We start from the raw sequence: 19,589 nt of genomic DNA on the forward strand, positions 1-19,589 counted from the left end.
TTGCTAGAATCCACTTTCTTTTAACAATCACTATCTTGCAGATGCAGATCTTATCACTGATTTCTATGGTGTTGCATGGTAGTGCCAAGCTGCTTTGACTGTCTTTTTCCCTCTCCTGATCAGCAGTAGTGCTTAGCAGCAGGCTTCAGAAAGCTTCTGTGTGGACGCAATCTACCCTAGTGCAGACCCCTGACCAGTTGAATATTAGCTGGCAAATGACAATGCAATGAAACCAGAGGAAGAACAAATTAGAAATTTTCTTTTCTTTTAGCCTGAACCAATTTGAATAAGGGAGAGATTTCTGTTGACCCAGCCAGAGTGACTAGACTCTAGGCATAGAAGGGGGAGGGCACGTTAGAGCCTCAGACTGGCAGCTGCTCTCAGCTCTCCCGGATTCTGTGAAGGATGAAGCTGGAGCTGCCTTTTCGATGTGGAGAGAATTTACCTTTTGAATATTCTGAAGGGGCACATTGCACAAGTGCCTGAGGAGCTAATTGTCTGGGTGCCCCGAGGAATGCTGCAGGAGAGGGGTGAATTTCATGCTCTTGCCCAGAGGCGATTCGCATAGTGCTCCGTGGATAAAGGCTGGCGGCCCCAGCTGGGAGAAGAGTACCATTATCTCCCAGCTGCATAGGCGTTCTGTGAGGCTTGGTTCTGCCTGGATGCGCAGCATGTCTGCCTGAGAGCTGGAGACACAATTTTGCAGGAAAATTGGAAAAAGCCTGAGACATTTCTCTTTACGACCTGTAAGTACAAAATTCTGCTGTCTGCAGCAAGGAGACTGTGGGGGCTGCAGCCTTTCTTTCTTTCAATGTCTGTATTAGCATAACAGGTGAAAGGGTGGGGAAGGTCTTTGGCTTTATGCTGTTTCTTGCTCACTACCGCTGCTGCAACCGGCATCTTCTTCCCTTTCAGAGAAACCAAGCAGGGTTTGTATTGAGAAGCTTAGAATCTCACCAGGGAGAGACCACAGGTACATTCTTAGTCATTGCTGCAGTGAAACTCATGTGCGAGATGACATGATGGTGCTAATCCGGGGAATCCTGGGACTCAGTTGCTTGTTTCCAAGGAGGTAGATGCTTCCCAGTCTCTATCCTAGGGTTGGGGGTGTGTGCAGTGTTCATGAGATTATTTAAAGTCATGGTTATCCAAAGTTTTCTGGGGGTGGGTTGGTAAGGGATCAACCCAGACTGGAGGTCATGTGATCTTACCAAATTTAGTCTTGGCATTTTCCTTTCCAAATAGCCACCTCAGTCAGCTTTATTTACAGTGTTGTGGGTTTGACAATACTGGGGACATTATGACTTCATAAAAAGTTTCACAAGTTGAAGACTTGGGAAGGAAACTTTATGAGCTCTGAGATTAGTCACACACACACGTGCACACCATTATGTTAATGTGGTATTATCAACCTTTTGGGTTGGAGGAGAAATTGGAATTTATAGTTCATAATTTTCCAGTAGAAAATTTGTCACCTTAAATAACTAATATTCATCCTGTAGGTGCATATTTGTGCTGTTGCACTCACTTATTGTAATTCAATATCATAACTGAAACCATTCATTTGAAAGCCTCTTTTTAAAGGCTGTTTATGCTCACATATAACTCCTATTCACCCCTTTCAGAAATAATAAATAAATCTCTTGTCAAATAAAAAAGATTTAAACAATCATCCTAAGTCCTAGTAGACACATTGATAGAAAAAAAGTAAATTCTACTGAACCAATTGGAAGATGAGGTATTCACACTTTTATCTACAGTGACAATATTTTACATAGATCTTTCTAAAAGAAGCAACCATATGTTGACTATTGAATGACTTGTTTTGCACAGTTTTCATTTATTTGATGGGTTTGTTTATCATCTTTTTTATTGTTGTTGTTGAAGGCTTCACCAATTTCAGTGTGTTGTTTTCAGAAGAGATGATGTAGAAATATTCTTTTTCCAATCCTTTACCTCCCCTCATGAATGTGCCATTGCAGACAAATTCTGAAAACACACACAAAAATACTGACATGATCTGTACAACAAACAGGACTAGAAATCTATTTAATCTCTGCATCTCCATGATTTCTTTATTCTTAGGCTATAATCATGGGTAGGGGGTTCAAAGTCTTCAAGCAAATAAATCCACAAACTTTTAATGTAAAGCTTTATATGAGGCTATATAAATGCATAACTTATCACATCTTACCAAAATTTCATCATTTATAAACTATTGCATGGCGTTCTTTTCTTTGAACATTTCTAGTGAACTACTAGAATAGATATTTTATTAGTCTCCCCATTAACCTCTTTTACAAAATAACTTTTGAAACAAATTCACTGTGTCATTTAGAATATTATTATATATTTGGTCTAAAACTAGACACAAATATTAATTATCTTGTGAAAAAATATAATGTACATTGAGTTTTTCTTTTTATTTTTGACAAGGAAACATTACATTAGTAAGAAAGTAAATTTGCAATATTACTTCTGCTGAATGGAAGGGGACTCTAAAGGAATTGCTTATATAATTGTTTATGAAATTATTTCAACAACAATTTACAGGTGAAACAGTATATGTTCATTAAAATAACTCAATCTAAATATATAGGGTCAAGAAATATATAATCAAATACGAATTATGATATTTGAAAATCACATTGGTGATTACTTCTACCTAAATTCAAATAAAATGAGAGAGAAATGTGAGGAGGATTAGTACAAAGAAATTTTTGCCATAATTCTTTTAAATAAATTAGAAAATTTAGATAATATGAACAGAGTTTAAAAGATTGAGGCTGGAGAGATAGCATGAAAGTAGGGCTTTCACCATGATTCGCCATGCATGCAGAAGGACAGTGGTTCGAATCCCGGCATCCCATATGGTTCCCCGAGCCTGCCAGGAGCAATTTCAGAGCATAGAGCCAGGAGTAACCCCTGAGCGCTGCCAGGTGTGACCCCCCCCCCCAAAATAAATAAAAGCTTGGTATGTAAGTGGCCTTTTAAATGAATGTGACTTTATTCTTATAAAGAGAAGTAATAAATTTAATTTTTTAATTTTAGACAAAATAAAAGCAGATATGAAACCAAAACAAAGAAATTATTGTTTCAAGTATTTGTTTCTTTTCACAAGAAATTATAGTTCAAGGAAAATAATAGTGCTAAAGTTATGAACAATGGTGACAAAACTATGAATAAGTGGAATTCATTTTACGATGTATGTTTAAATATGAAACAGCCTTTTATAAGTCTGTTATGATAATTAAGACATTAACACATGTAACTTATGGCCATCTGTCTTTCACCACCTTAATGTTAACTATGAGATCAGTTTTGCATTATTGACATATAAATTATTTATGCTTTGGCAGAATTCCCACAGTCTTGGCATAGACTCTGCATGTAACAAACCCTTAGTTATTTCCAATTTTTTTTCATTGATCATTATTAGAAGGGGCTACTCTCAACAAGGAGGTTGGGATGGGAGAGAGCTATGTTTCTCTGCTCTGTGCACAAATGCCTCATACATCTTTATCTTATAAGTTGTAAGAAGTTGTTCAACATTCCAGGAACAAATATTTCACTTCAAAATTGAGAATATTGGTAAACATTGCTGATCCTTTTCCATACTGAATTGGATTTTATTTTTTTAAATGGACTTAAAATACACAGAAACATTTGTCATTGAAAACAAACTGATTGATGTCTACATGATATTTAGATGTTTTTGTTTTGATTTTTGCTACAAAAGTGCCATGGAACTAACCTGACATGTGAACACTTCCTTAAATATGGTAAGCACCATTGATTAAATATTTGTTTTATTCAAGTCATTTGGTTTAGGACTGAAGGATTAGTTTTATATAGTTTGTTTTGCTCTCTGCTTCAGAACCGCAGTTCTGAAAATAAGATGTTCGATCTCTGTCTTCACTATCTATTATATTAAATTTTAGTATAATATAATTAATTAAAATTATATAGTCAAATAATATAATATAAATAATTACTATATTTTTGTACCATAAGACATACCTTTTCCCCCAAAAGTGCATCTTATGAAGCGAATGCAGCCTGGAGATGAAGTCTGAGTGCAGGGTAAGAGAGCATCTAAAAACTATGTATGTCTTATGGTCAGGTGCATCTTATAGAGTGAAAAATATATATAAATAATAAAAATTAGTTTTTTAATAATTTTTTTTTTTTTTTGGTTTTTGGGCCACACCCTGTGACGCTCAGGGGTTACTCCTGGCTATGCGCTCAGAAGTTGCTCCTGGCTTCTTGGGGGACCATATGGGACGCCGGGGGATCGAACCGCGGTCTGTCCTAGGCTAGCGAAGGCAAGGCAGGCACCTTACCTCCAGCGCCACCGCCTGGCCCCAGTTTTTTAATAATTTATTTAAAAAAAGTTCCTACAACAAGTCAGTAAGTAAGATGTTCAGTCAGGGGTGTTCTGATCTGACTTAATCTTAGATCACTGATATTGATGTGATCTTTTTCTTTTCCTCTATGTTTTCTAATATTGCTCCCTGCTATTTTGACATTATGATTACCTATAGCATTTACATATTTTTATTTTAGTTTGGGTACTGGGGTTTTATTTTAATTTAGGTAATTTGATTTACTAAGTTGCTAATGACAATATTTACTTGTGTCTTAGAGGGTTTAATCTATAGGAGGTAATTATGCCAACTTTATTTTTCAACTCATGTCTGATCCCTCTTTGTTAATTTTCCATTTATCTTTTTCCTTTAGAATGCATGCATGAGAAAGAAAAGCAAAGCCCTGATGAGTTTCAGATATGTAGACATTCTGTGAGCACTAGAATAGCTACATGGCTTTAGTAATGTATTAAAAGTTATAAAAAATGAACTACCAAGATTTATGCCTAATGCAGACTATAGATATGGATGATTTTAACAAATTGTTGAAACTTATTCCACTTTAGTGTAGGGATTAAGAGTGAGATATATGCAGAAATCAGGTACAAACTAGCACATAATCAGGATTATCTGTGTCCACCTCAACATTTGAGAGAGGTCTTTGTCTTCTGTTGCCCATTGCTAATGGGACTGTGGTTCCCTTAAGAGGAATTCACTCTTGTTGGCTCTGTGATTCCTAGCAGTGGGACCTGCTTCTGTGACTCCAATTTTCTCAGCATGTATTCCACTCCCCTGGCTCCCTGGTACTTAGCAATAACACATGTTCCTGTGGCTCTGTGGTTCTCAGGAGAGGGAACCGTTCCCATGCATTCATTATTATTAACAGTGAGATCCACTCATGTGGTTCCATAGTTCTCAGTAATGAGACCTGGTCCAATGGCTCTCTAGTTCTCACAGTAGGTATATGGGCATTGTGTTTGAGAATTTGTTTTAGGTTCATGTCCTTTCATCTTTCTCAGTGAAAATCAAATTTGATTTTCATGTCTTTATTTAGATTTACTTCTTTCCTGCCTCTCTCCTTTATTCCTTCCTTTTTATTTTATTTCTGCAAAGCAAACAAGAAGCAAGTCTTTAATGGTCTTAAGAAGAAAAGAAATGATACCCAATCTACAACAGGCTAGACACAGAAGGGACCACTTGTACTGGCAGCCCAGAAGGCAAAGGAAGGGCGATATGGGATGCAGGCTGGGAACAGGGGTGGAGGGAGGACAACATTGGTGGTGGGAATGCCCCTGATTCAATGTCACTAGGTACCTGAAAATACTGCTGTGAATTATTTGTAAACCACTTTGGTCAAATTAAAAATTATTAATAAAAAAGAAGAAATATTTCCACTTGGGAGAATTCTTTAAATAAAATTTTCTTGCTCCTGGCTGCTGTGAGGATCATGTAGTGCCAGATATATACTCTAAACTATTTCCTCAGAGAGACACACAGAACTGTCTCACTCATCTATGGGTTTTAAGAAAAATAAAAGACATTATTGTAATAATGCCCAGAGATGAGCCACAAAAAGTGGTGAGTGCAGTTAGAGAAACAACTACAATGACAATGTCAATGAGTGAGAGAAGTATAATGCCTGTCTCAAATACAGTCAGGGGATGGAATAGGAGGGAGATGGGGACATTGGTGGTAGGAAGGTTGCACTGGTGAAGGAGGGTGTTCTTTTTTATGACCAAAACCCAACTACAATAATGTTTCTAATCACGGTGTTTAAATAAAGATGTTATTTAAACAAATTTTAAAAAAAGTACCTGACTTTCATCATTCTTAATGAAAGGAGTTCTTTAAATCAACATTGGGAAATAGCTCAGTGTCAATGGTCAGGTTTGGCACATCCAAGGTCTTGAGTTTGGTCCCTCACTCCACATAACTCCACCCAAACATTTTGGGCTCTGATGCAAAAATATGAATTTGTGTATAAACTAGTACAAAATTTTGTGACAGTTAAATACATGCCACAGACCATGCTAAAAGATAAAAGAGGTCACTGTGAATTTTATTGACTCCTTTAATTCTTTCCATTGATGAGTGTGGCCTCTTTGCCCCATCTGCTGTGGACACTAAAGTAATTCACAGAGAATCAAATGGGAATCTAAATGAGAAGTTCCAATAGTAGATGAGAAGAATAAGTGTGTAATCAGTTAAGTGGGTGAGTGGATGTCTTGGGTTGAAGTTGCCTTTTGAAGCTTCCCAAGAAGCCAGACCAGCTTCTGTGACCAGACTGAGTCCTGTGTCTGAGAACCAGAGACTGGCACCTCCCCTGCAGCTTGGCCCAGCCAGTCACACAGCTTCTTTGTGTCTCAGTTTCCACATCCTTGTGCAGAAAATAATACTGCTTACTACATAATGCTAGCAAGAGGATTAACTGAGTTAATGTATAACATATCTAGGAAGATCATCTTAAAATTAACCAAGTAAGTAAAAATCTCAGTATTTGTTAATCATTTTCACATTAATGTCACTTTATAGAAATTGTTTAGGAGCTTCAAGATCAATTGGAAAACAATAATAAATAATCAAAAGGATGAATAATATAATCACCACTCAATCGATGACAAGAGCTGTTTAGGAGAGAATTAGATCTGGAAGTGAAAGTCATAATTGGATATAAAAATAGTGTTCAGGGAACAGTGCCAAGAAGTTCTGAAAATGCACACTTAGGTTGTAGTTTCAAAACAGAACTGTTCTAAGGATGCTGAGAAACAGCCTTTTCTTTCCTGACTCTAAAGCACACAGGAAGCCATAAATCAGCACCTCCATCCCTGCACTCAAGAAAACATCTCCTGGCTTAAGCTATAGTTGTGTGAGTAGGCATTGGCCAACCTGGGCTCAATTTCCGGCACCCTGTGAGAGTGACTCATGAGCTCAGAACCCAAAGTAAGTGCTGAGATTGCTGGTTTGCCCCCAAAACAAACACAAAAAAGTCACAAAACACTTGCCAATTTCTTTCTTAATGTTAATAAGTTTTCCTGTTTATAACTTGAAATGTTAATGTCCTAAAAATAAGTAATGCATGCACCTGAAAATGACAAGTATAAAATGTGAAGGCAGAGGAAAGATACTAAAATAAAAAATTTATATCCTCCTACACAATTTTGCCTGTACTTCCCAGAGTTATTTTCAATTGTTTATTTTATCGTATTTCTCATTTCATGCCTTTTATTAGATTGAGCAAGCATTCTTTATTCACCTTTTCCAACTTTTACTAGCCTAAAAATTCAATACTACATTATGTTCTATGAATATAAATATTCTGACATAAAATAAAGGCTTTGCACTCACACCCTGCTCCCAGACCAGCCTGCAATAACAGATAAAAAATGCTAGAAATAGGCAACTCCAAAGTTTCAGGTGTGATGGCTGTGTCTGGGGGTCAATGCTGTGGGGAGTATAGGGCTGTGTCTCCTGGAGGTGGGGATGTGGGTTCAAGTGACGCATCTTATAACCTGGACCAGAAAGACCACACAATGAAAGATCTAAAGAGACCTAGGCCCCCAATGATGGTGACAGATGGCACCTTGTTCATCTTGCTGCGGGCAAAGATGAAGGGAAGATGTGAGGAATGGATATTGTACCTATGGATGCTGCTCCTTACACATACAACCAGGCATTCTGGGATCACTCTCATGTCTTTATAAAAGTCAGGAAACAGGACATAATACATTCCTTCCCAGTATTTATGCCTCCCCTGTTTTATTCTCACTTTTCTTGGGAGGTGCCCAGGAAAGACTCGGAATAATGAAGGCTATGGTCAGTGTACCCAGAGTCGGGCATGGGTCAATTCATGTTCATACAAAAACTTGGGGTGGCTCACACACCAGGTTCTATGATAATTCTGTCCTCAGGACCCAGTCAGCCCCTAGTGTTCTCAGCCCCTTTGCTTTCAAATACAGCCAGGGCTTGTGGCAATTGGAATGCCTGTTTCTGGGTAGATTTTTGTTTCTCCTTTCTCATTGTGACACTGAAAGATACAATGGGCAATTTCTCTTATACCCAAAAGTAGCAGCTAGTAAGATGTGCAAAAGTGCAGTAGAAATAGGCAACTTCAAAGTTTTGCACCTGGACAACTCGGGGCTCATCTCTAACACCTCATATGGTTCCCAGAGAACATTTAGGAATGATCCCTGAGCACAGAGCCAGGAGTAAGTCTTGAGCACTGCCAGGTGTGGCCCTGAAACAAAGCAGAGGACCATCAGAGTTGGCCCCAGAACTGCCAGGCTCTTCCTCCTCTTCCATCTTATCTCTGTTCCCAGCATCTTTGAGGGCAGTGTGACATGCACCTCAGCACCATAGAGGCAACTAATCTTGCCTTCAAGCTGACACAGATGAGTGTGGGCCTGTCCTTACTGTCTTCTGTGATGATATACCAGCTCCAGCTAATCTTGGACTGACCCAGTCTGGCACTAGGCTGCAAATGGCAGCTTGCCTCCTGCATACCCCTATAGCTCTGAGCCCCTCTACCCACCCCTTTTACATCCTTTCTACTCTTTCCACAGCCCCTCCCCTTCTCTGTTCTGTGCCTTCCTGCTGTTTCTCAGAACAAATTTGTGATTTCAGCAATTTTTCATGTTTCATCAAATAACTTATCTCCTTTCAAAATTCTCATCCCTAGAGCCTGGCAGCAGCTCCCTGGAATATGGATATGGACTTGTGGGGTCCTCTTCCTACCATCCTCTCCATGGGACACTGCTGAGACCATACCACTGGGGCTTCTCTGTGTTGCTTCTGCTCCATCATTTCCATTATTGGGGATGGTCCATGCATTGAATGTGAGGGCTGATCAAAGGAAAAGTAGGAAGCTGAGACCGGATGGAGAAACACAAGAAGGTGCTTCTGACTGTTTCTGCAGAAGTGAGAAGGCTCCTGGCCCAGGTAGGGGGGGTGACTGAATTGTGAAAAGAAAATATGGAGGATCTTGGGTATTGTTCAGCAGATTGTGCCTGCGCTTACCAGCTATGGGGCTGCAAGGACAGCCTCGGTCCCTGAATGCAGGAAATGCCCCTGAGCATGCCCCACACAGGGAGAATAGCCCATGCTGGGCACTTAGATATAGGTCACCTACTGTTAGGTTATACCTTATTTTACTTAAAACAAAGATTATTTCTGGTTCCTTGTATGTTTGTTTATGACTTGGATTCACCCCAAAACAGAGATTGTCTTACTTGTAAACCTGAGTGGGACTGGCTCAGGGTAGCCTGAGCTATGTGTTCTTACTGCCCCATATAGTGGTGATCTGTAGTCAAAAAACAGTAGTTCCAGCAGTCAGCTTGATGAAAATGTAAAGTATAAGACTGCCAGACTAAATGTGTTTCACCCTCAGCCAGATTTGGATAATTTGATGTGTGACCCTGATTCAGACACATTCACCTGAGGTTGAAGATATGGTGTGTGGTGTGATTTTACAACCTACTACTCAGTCTGATTAGAAAAAGGAGCTCTTTTGTTCTCTTATGAGCGCTGAATCCATCTCTGCCAAATAGGGCACTGCAAGCTCCATGCTGGGTCTATGTAGAGGAGTAGACTTGGTACAATATCTACAGAGAGCAAACAGCACACTAGAAGAGGGACTCAAAAATTTCCTAGGATGCTGAGTTTTCATTATTCTAGATGATGAAAAGGTTCAGGTTCTACCAAGGATTTGGTATTTGTACGACAAGGAATAAGTATAGGAAAGTAGCATTTAATATTGTATTCATGTTTTGTAACTTCCTAATCACAGACCCTGAATGTTTTACCTAAATGCTATTTATTTTTATAAAATAGGCTCACTACAATAATAAAATGCACTCAGATTCTACAAAATACATCATATTCTTAAGGAACTGAAGTAAAATACTCCTTAGAGACACCGACAGAATTAAAAATCAAGCAGAATAAATTTTAATTCCATTTCATAACTATTAATAGCTATATATGTATATTATACAAAACTTATACAAAGAATATACCTTTTGAGTTATCCTTATAGTCAAGGTATGGTATCCTTGAAATAAATGGGTATATGTGTGTGTTGGTGATGTATGTCTATGAGCATGTAAGTATGAGTATATGTGTGTGAGCATGTGTGTTTGGTGAGTGTGAGTGTATGTGTGAGTATGCTTTTATGAAAATCTAGCATTGGGAGAAATTGAAATATTCTGTTACTTGTTTTGTGTCTTTAGTTTGGGAACACACTGGGTGATGCTCAGGGCCTTCTCTTGGCTCTATACTTTGGGATCAGGGATTTGGTAGACAATATGAGTGTTGGGGAAGTAACTCCCAGTCATTTTCCCCTATACTCTCTCTGTCCCCAGGCCTTTCCTTTTCAACATCTAACAGGTGAAAAGTAAGTATGATGGATGTGTAATGGGAAATGATTGATGCCATCATCATCATCATCATCATCATCATCCTTGTTTTTGTGGCACCTGTTCACGGGCTCTGAGGTAGGGAAAGAAGTGACTATCGGGAGCAGAGGTCACCACAAATGGGGGTCTAGAGTTCTTCACCCATAATGAGTTTACAGGTCAGTGGTCAAGCTTTCTGGTGATTTTGGGACCCCACATTGTCCTGCCACCACAGTAGCACCAGACAGGCATTGAATCTGCATCTGGAATGTGGGGAAGGGTGACACCAGGCTCTCTGTGGGTTCTTCTAGAACAAAAATGCACCTAAGTTTGAGTTTTATGGATTTTTAACTTTGGTTTGAACATTTTTTAAACATAGTTACTAGATCTTATATTTGTAGGCAGAAGCACGTGAAGGACAAGGAGAAAAGAGATAGGAAAGTAGGCATGGCACTTTGCATGTGGCTAATGTAGATTCAATTCCTGACACTTCATTTGATCTCCTGAATCCCACCAGGAGTGATTCCTGAGCATAGAGCCAGGAGTAAGACCTGAGAACTGCTGGGTATGAGCCTGTCCTCCAAAAAGTGTTCTTGAAATTTTATATATTGAGGTTCAAAATGTGCACTAACTGTATTAGTTTACATTATATACACTAACTACAAAATAAAATGTACACTAACACTATACTAAAATTAATCATATTAAGTATAAGAAAAAAATTATTGGGCATATATTGAATCAATAGTTGTATTTTAGGGGTCAGCAGAGATAGTTTATGAATTGGAACACATGTTTTGCATACAGAACACTCAAGTTGTATCCCAGAACCCCATATCTAAAACCCATATCTAAGAACCTCAGTATCTTCTGAGCCCTATCAGAGTCACTCTTGAACCTAATGCCAAGAATTAGCCCTGTTTAGCTAGTGTTGTATAGAGATCAATATACCCCAAATAACATAGGCTCATGCACAGACAGGTCTGAGCAATGATGGTGGCTGATGTTGAACTTCTCTGTGATAATGAGGTGCTATAGCTTGGGTGGACTTGGTTATAAGGTGAGTGACACCAAGCAAGAAATCCACACAGTGACTGGGCCTTTGAGAAGCTTCACTGACACTTGAAGCTAAGAAAGACCCAAGCATCTCTTCACTCTCAAAACCTTTCTCCTTTTGTATGGGATTTAATCTGTCATGGACTTAAGCTACCTTTGATTTGGCCTTCAAAATGCTTCTTCTATTCTTGATTCTTGAGGCTTATGTTTGTCAGAACAACGCAGAAGCAATTATGCAGAAGGAGGCAAGTATTTTCAAAGCCTGATATGGGGTTTTATTGGGCTGTTACTGTGTTTCTGACATGGGTCCTGCCTATCATCACTAATAGTAGCAACATGGTGATTCAACACAGAATTTTTGGAGCTAGGCTGAGTGTTGGGAGAGGAAATCAGTTAACCTGGCTGATAGATAGGAAGTTATCACACAGCATTACTGTACAACCATTGACTTTGTTTAGTAATTTATAATTTTGATATGCCCATTCCCATGAAAGGGCCATTGTTCATTGAACAACTGGTTCATTCCCTATATAATTATGATGTGATTGCATATTTATTTGTCGCAAATTCAAGAACATTAATTTGTAGCTGCCATTCATTCCAATGTCAAAAATGCCTCCTTTTATTGTGAGGAAAAAAGTAATGACCTTTCTTGCCTAAAATTAGATTTCTTTTTAAATGTATCATTAATCATGCTTTATACTTACCCAAAGACCATAATAAAATGGCCCAGAATTTCTAATACCCCAGGGAAACAGGAGGCCAGTGGGTATGTGTGCCTGTTCTGGAAGAGGTGTGGAGGGCTTTGTACCCTTTGGACTTTGATGCTAGATGCCAATTGGTAGATTAGCATTAGTATCGAATGTCACCCCAAAGACAGGCTACACTCCACCTCTGAGCTTAAGTACAGCTACTGAAGAGGCCATGGGGTGCTTTTGTTTTTTCTGCCCAATTTGCCAAAGAACTTGTTTTGACCCAAAATCAGGGTTGTTCTCACTGAGGGGATCTTGTAAGCACACAGAGAAACAGCTAAATATTATGGCCAGAGTAGCCTCACACTGAAGGGCAATGGGGACATTGAATGCTTCCTAAGGTAACTTGTGAAAGCCCTAGTGTGGTGGGTCTCTCCCTCCTGGGCTACTGTTTGCCATAATGAAGATCATGGCTTGGCTGAGAAGCATTAATGGAGAGGTTCACTATTCCTTAATTGGTGCTTCTGTGTTGTTAGCTGCCATCCATGAGTAATCATCTGAGGGTGACCTGGCGCATGATGGTCTCAGACCCCAGGATGTCTAGTGAAGGAAGAAGAAAAGTGATCCAAACCATAGCTGGGGACAAGACCTTCACTTTGCCTGGTACGAAATTCTTGTCAGTTATGGAACTGGTGTTTGTAATGCGAGTGGTGTCCAGTATGAGATCACATCTCCTCAAGCTACAGCTATGTATTTGGGTGAGATATAACCTCAGTATCTGCTGATTCTCTGCATATTTGCAATGTTAAATTAGTAGCTGATTTTAAAGGCAGAGGCTTAAATCGAGACTATTAGAAAAAGTAATAACTTGGGTTGGGAACAATAGCACAGTAGGGCATTTGCCTTGCATGTGGTCATCTCTGGTTCAATTTTTAGCATCCCATATAGTACCCCCGATCCTTCCAGGAGTAATTTCTGAGTAAAGATACAGGAGTCACCCTGAGCAAGTCCTGTGTGGCCCAAAAACAAACAAACAAAAAGTATTAACTTTTAATATTTCTATTTTGGAGTACATAAAGAAGGTAAACTTTGTTTTATGAGGCCCTGTAATAATGTTAGCACATGGGGAGGTCTTTTTAATGATGATCTTAACTTTGTTTAAGCCTTTAAAATGCATAATCAAACAGTATTTCAGTTTTATAAATTCTACTTAAAATGTGGAAGAAAATGATAGTAAACTAAATCATTAGGGCTTGATCCTTTGAGTGTGTTTAGGCTATTTAAGGAGAGATCAGAACCACTGATTTGGCCTAGTGGACACAGATTCTCCTGGGATGGTAAGAGGGTAACAGCAGGGGAGAGGAGTAAACACAGCACGTGCCTGAACTGCTTGCTACCTGGCCCACGAATATGCAACAATTCATCCCAGAAGAAAAGAGATTACACTTCTACAAAGGAGCAGGAGAGACACACAGACCAGAGTCTTAATAGCAAGCCAGTTTCAGCTCCTTACAGGGAACATGTTAGATACTGTGGCATTGCACAGTGAAATACTGATTGTGCAGAATTCTTTAGTCTTCTGTGTTCATGTTTTTATTCCTAACCTACAATGAAACCATAGAGAAGGTCTAAGACAGTTCCTGCCCTGAAGCATGAGGGCTTCCCCTCCAATTAGATCAGTTGGGTATGACCCTGGTTTATATAGAAAAAAATATATAGCAGAGCTGAATGAAAAAAGAACCTAAAGGAGAACCACAAAACAATAAATCTCATATATAAGGCCTTGTCTAACACTGTTTGCAGCCATTCCTAGGGCTTGATCTGTGTGTTTTAATTTGGTACAGGCTACATTCTTCTCTGTCACCGACTTTTAAACTGGGCAGTTATTCTAAGTCTCATGCTGTTTTCTTATTTAGAATTCATAATGATTCATTTTACATTAATTCTTTCATCCTTATAGGTCAGAACAGAGAATGTGATAAATAGCTTACAGTAATGCCATTTTTTCATTCTTCTCATGTCAATAGTCTTGAAGATAATGGTAGGAAATAAATCTAAAAGGATACAACCAGCCCTGTGTTCCATTTTCATTGCCTGCAGTAGTGCTGGCACATGCTCATTTCCCAGTGCTCCTCTTCTCTGGTTTGTAGTGATAGCTGTGCATACATGTTATTCTTTCCATCCAGTTCTTTTCTGTACAGGTACTAGGTTGCTATTTTTCATGACAGGTTCACTTGAACCCCTCAGTGAGAGCCATGAAGCCATGCTGCCTACCCTTGGAGCATTTGTTTTTCAGGTCCTGTATCACATCCTGTCCCCCAAGGTGTGTGTGCCAACATTTGTAGTCAGGAAGAGTGCTTCAAATTCACAGCAGCTCTTGTACTAGTCACTCCAAATCTGCTAGGAGAATGGAGAATCGCCTTTTCAAATAATTTTGTCATAAAAACAGAATCTCTTCATTTAAGATATACATATATGCATTCTTATTAAACCATCATGGTTCACACCCATCCCACCCTGCAAAACAAGATGAGCCAGAGAAAGATGAACCTCTTTTTATCAAATAAATAGCATATGCATGTTTCAGAGAGTCATGGCTTACCCATTTATAGTCTAATTATTGGTTGAGAAGATAAGTAAATAACAAATTATCATATGAAAACTGTGAGCTGGGGAGTAATTAATGTAATAAAATAGATTGCTCAATATGTGCACAACTCCATTGTCAAGTCTAGGAAAAGAGCTTGATTTCCAGAGAAAATGTAGCAGCAAAAATTTTTAAGGGCTGAATGAAATCATTTGGGAGCTAGGGGCAAGAGGTGATTTTACATGCCTAAACTCACTGTCAGCGTGACCCGGAGGGGTCACAGAGCATCTCACCACAATGTGGCACCATCTTACCTGCAAGCACTAGTCTATAGTCTTGGAGGTTTGGCAGCCTGGTGAAGTGCATTTCTGAGCCAACTCTCCAGGACTTTTTACTTACCAAGCCACCACTGTCCCTTCTGAGGTTTTCATGCTCACATGCAATCCCTTGAGAGGGCATTCAGAGATTTAGTTAATTGCATTTCAGCTTCATTTTAGCTGAAATCTATCAGCAGAGGAGAGCCTTTGCAGTCTCTGAGTGCAGATGTGGGCTTAGTAAGGCCGATGCACGTAGTGGGGCTTCTCCCTGGCAGCCAGCAACAGTGAGTCTAAACTTTTTCTGGCCTTTTATGGCTGCTAAGCTTTTTCTGCAACTGAGCTTATGTGGCTGGTCAGAGAGAGCTGCATAAAAAAAAATTAGGTGAAAAATAATCTTTTGTCCACCACTCATAATTCAGTCTAGCTATCCTCATCAGATTCCTGCATGATGTGGGGGACTATAATCTAATAAAAGGGTTTCTGTTTTTCTATCTCTAACATCAAGCTCTAAGACTTGTAAGGAGTTTTGAGAAATGGGATAAATGAAAAAAGCTAAATGTGGGCAGTATTGAAACATAGACTCGGTGTGGTTGGGAGGTCAGGGGTGTCAAAGTGACAACCATTCAGGAGTCTCTGCCTTAGAATGCTGAAAAAAGGCATCACTTTCTCACCATGAAGGAATGCACAGAAACTGAAAACAGGAAGCCAGCTAGATGTCACTAACTATCCAGGGAATAGAGAAAATGTGTTTCACTGCCACATACACAGATGCCATTGTCCACTGAATAAAGAACATGCACCTCACTGCCACACACATACCAGTTTCATCTGAGCAAAGTGTCCTAGGTTTGATGTTGATGCAGAATAGAATGTAGAAAGAGGTTTGAAGTAGAAGACTGATATTTTAGCTAATTCTTCTACAGAGAAATGAAAAGGCCCTCAGTATATTTAGACACACACACACACACACACACACATGCACACACACACATACACACACACAGACATCCAGAGTCCATCAGGGTAGATGAGCACAAGGTCCAAGGTGATGGGCACCCAAGACTGTCAGACTGCCGCTGTCCAGCTCAACATTTCCTCTCAAGATGGCTGATGAAGATAGAGTTGCAAATAGAGATGCTAAAACATTTTTATCCAAGGAAAGGAGGCTAAAAATCTCATAAGAGGTGTTGAGGAGATGCTCAAGACAGGGCCACAGCACTGTCAGGTCCCTGGTGCAAGTCCCACATACTGTCGGGTAACATCATGTAGAGGGTGTTTCTGCTCCCCTGCCCCCCCCCCAGATACAAATGGGCCCAAGAAGCTTCACATTCTTAAGTCTCAGTATTGAACCTTCTGTCTGGATCTATATTATAGGCCCTGGGACTTTGAGCATTAATTGCAAGACTACCCCCACAAAAGTAGCTAAAATAAAACTCAATGGGAAATAAAAATGATTGCTTTAGTTTCCAATTATGAGAGCTAACATTAAAACAACACAAATTAAAGTGGAACAAAACTATAATCAGTATAATAGTGCAAGATGAAGTTCAGGGTTTCAGAAAGGAATAGAATGCAAAGGAATAGAAATGTTTATAACAGAGGCAATAAGATTATAAAGTTAAATAATATATGAAGTACAACATCTCAGGGGACTTCTAAAGTAAAAATGAGGGAACAACAGAAAGAAAAATAAAATGAAGCATCACAGAATTATCACAGAAATGAAGACTTGATCTTAGGTTCCAAAGGGACCCTCATGTCAGCACAACAAATACAAAGGACTGCAGTAGGGGCACAGCCCATGCAGAGGAGCAAAGATTCCACAACCATCCTCTGAATTAATCATAGATCTCCCACAATTAGTATCTCCAGTGGCCTTTCCCCACTTCACACACATACCAGAATCACACCATGAAGTGTAAATGTGGATCAGAGTTATAGTAGCATCCTATGTACCTTAGGAGTTCATCTCATCTTCTGAAAAACTGTTCCACAGGTCTAAGAACACCAACTTCCCATGCTAACCTTAGGCTGGATCTCTAGAAAAGCAAACATTTATGCCTGTGTGTGAGAGAACCAGGTTGGGACAACTCTTGATAAGGTTGTTTTGGAAGAAAACAGGCTCTGTTCTGCCACATGCAATTGTCCCTGACCTACGGGAAGAAAAAAACCTGAACTTCTGCCTAGCTACCCCGGTCAGCAACAGGAGTCCAATTGCTTCATCCTTGTAGTGGTGCTTAGGATCAACAGCAGATTTGTAGCGGGCAGAGAAAGTTGAAGTCTTATAAAAGACACACAGTGTTCAGGGGAGAATTGGGGAGGTCGTGTCTGCACTTGGATACTGACCCATACATCTTGTTATTATTTGATGGTCACCTTTGAGTTTTTAAAATATTGTCCATGTACATTTGAGAATGAAAATAAAGACTTGAGAAAGACTGGGTTTTTTTCGGTGTATGCAGTATGCCATACAGTATGTGGAGTGTGGTGTTTATTAGTGGGTGTGATTTTGTATGTGTATATGTGGGATTTTAGGGGTAGGCTTATTTATTTATTTATTGGCTTTTGGGTCACACTGGCGGTGCTAAGGGGTTCCTCCTGTCTCTGAGCTCAGAAATTGCTCCTGGTAGGCTCTTAGGGGACTTCATGGGATGCTGGGATTCGTCCGTCCTATTTTGGCTGCTGTGCCAGGCAAACGCCCTATCACTGTGCTTTCTCTCCAGCTCCCTTTCTCTTCAGATCGCATAAATCTTTCATGTTTTACTAAAGATTTTTATGGAGAGGAACAATTCTGAGTCTTAACTAATTTTTGAGGCCTTGCTTCCATTTGGGGGGGGGTGTAGATTTGATGCATGTATTTGAATGAAGATTTGTTTGTGTATTTAAAATCATATTATTAAACATGTGGAAAAATGATTATTTTGTGCTTTTTTTTCTCCTTTTCTTTATCCCCTTGCATAGGCACAGTAACTATTGGGGTTATTGTAGAGGGAATTCCCTTGACCTAGGAGACACAGGGTTTCTCCACCCCTGAAGTATACTGTCATGGGATTAACTCTAGACTCCTTGCATGATCATTTACTCTCCCCTTGCTGCTTTCGTGGTGTGCGGAAGACTTCTGCTTTGTCTTGGATGGTAAAATCAGACCTCTGTTTCTAGAGATCTTGGTGGCTGTGCAGCTCAGGGAATGGAGTTTATGAAGTCTTTCTTTGTGGTTCTAGCAATTATGTTTCTTCAGTGTCGTTTTAATCCATCTTCTGTATTCGGTATTCTTGGTCGTTATATTGCTCCTAGAATGGAGCCTGGGATAAGTCTTTCGTTATGTTTCCGAAAGACCCGTTCAGTTGCGGTTGTCTCAGTCATCCTTCTGAAATTGGAGCTCTTGTTTGTTGAACAAATCGTCAACCAAAAGCTAGGCTAGAGCTTTTTGTTGCTGTTGTTGTTGTTGTTGGTCCCTGGATGTGTACTGTCCAGTCTTGGTTGCAACAACCAGTATATAGCGATCTTGGCTTTTGCACATATCAAAGGGTGACTTGTTTTCTGATTTTGTCTTATTGATAGCTGACGAGGGAGAACAACTTGCTCTTAGATCAAGTTATTCCCATTTCCTCCTTGTCAGGTTATCAATTTAGGACTGGCTCATGTTGGTGTCAGAGGAGCGTTGTAAATGCCCTGGAGGGGATTTGGTTCCTTGAGCTGTTTTGACGTCTTTATTTTGGTGTGGAGATTACGGTTGATGTCTCCAATATTATTTTATTTTATTTTGTCTTGTCTTTCTCTTTCTTTTTGCATTCGAGCATGAGTTGATTTCAGAACCGAGACTATTGTGTGGTGCCTATCTTTATTGCTGTAGTGCTCACCGGTTATTTAATTCGATAATTTTTTCTGTATTGTTGTGGTATTTCAATTACCTTTTTCACATCCTCTCTCAAACTGAGGTTGGAAGCCTCTAGAGAGACTCAGCCCATTTTCAGCGTATTTGACTTTTGACTTCTTTTTTTTTTCTTTTTCCCCTCTTATTTTGTACCCCATTCTATTGCTTTTCTTGCCTTCAAACAAAACCACATACCTCGATTTTTCTGGCTCTATCTCTTAAATAGAAGGGGAAACGAGGGTTCCAGGACCAAACAGATATGAGATCACTAGTAGTAAGCCAGACAAAGAGGGGTCCACCTACTCTA

General features: G+C 39.5%; 1 protein-coding gene and 1 non-coding gene across 2 annotated transcripts in view; both read left to right on the forward strand.

The window, feature by feature from the left end:
- Window positions 1–348: 348 nt before the first annotated feature.
- The window catches only part of CNTN6 (contactin 6), a 254,912-nt gene continuing 235,671 nt past the window's right edge, over window positions 349–19,589 (forward strand). The window contains exon 1 of the mRNA XM_049776825.1: window positions 349–746. The gene's annotated coding sequence lies outside the window, so the exon portion shown is untranslated. The remainder of the gene's footprint in view (window positions 747–19,589) is intronic.
- LOC126014981 (U5 spliceosomal RNA) lies at window positions 18,129–18,242 on the forward strand. Its single transcript, XR_007497895.1, has one exon. It is a non-coding gene; the product is annotated as a U5 spliceosomal RNA (small nuclear RNA).

The sequence above is a fragment of the Suncus etruscus genome, chromosome 7, assembly GCF_024139225.1.
Source record: "Suncus etruscus isolate mSunEtr1 chromosome 7, mSunEtr1.pri.cur, whole genome shotgun sequence".
Taxonomy (NCBI): Eukaryota; Metazoa; Chordata; class Mammalia; order Eulipotyphla; family Soricidae; genus Suncus; species Suncus etruscus.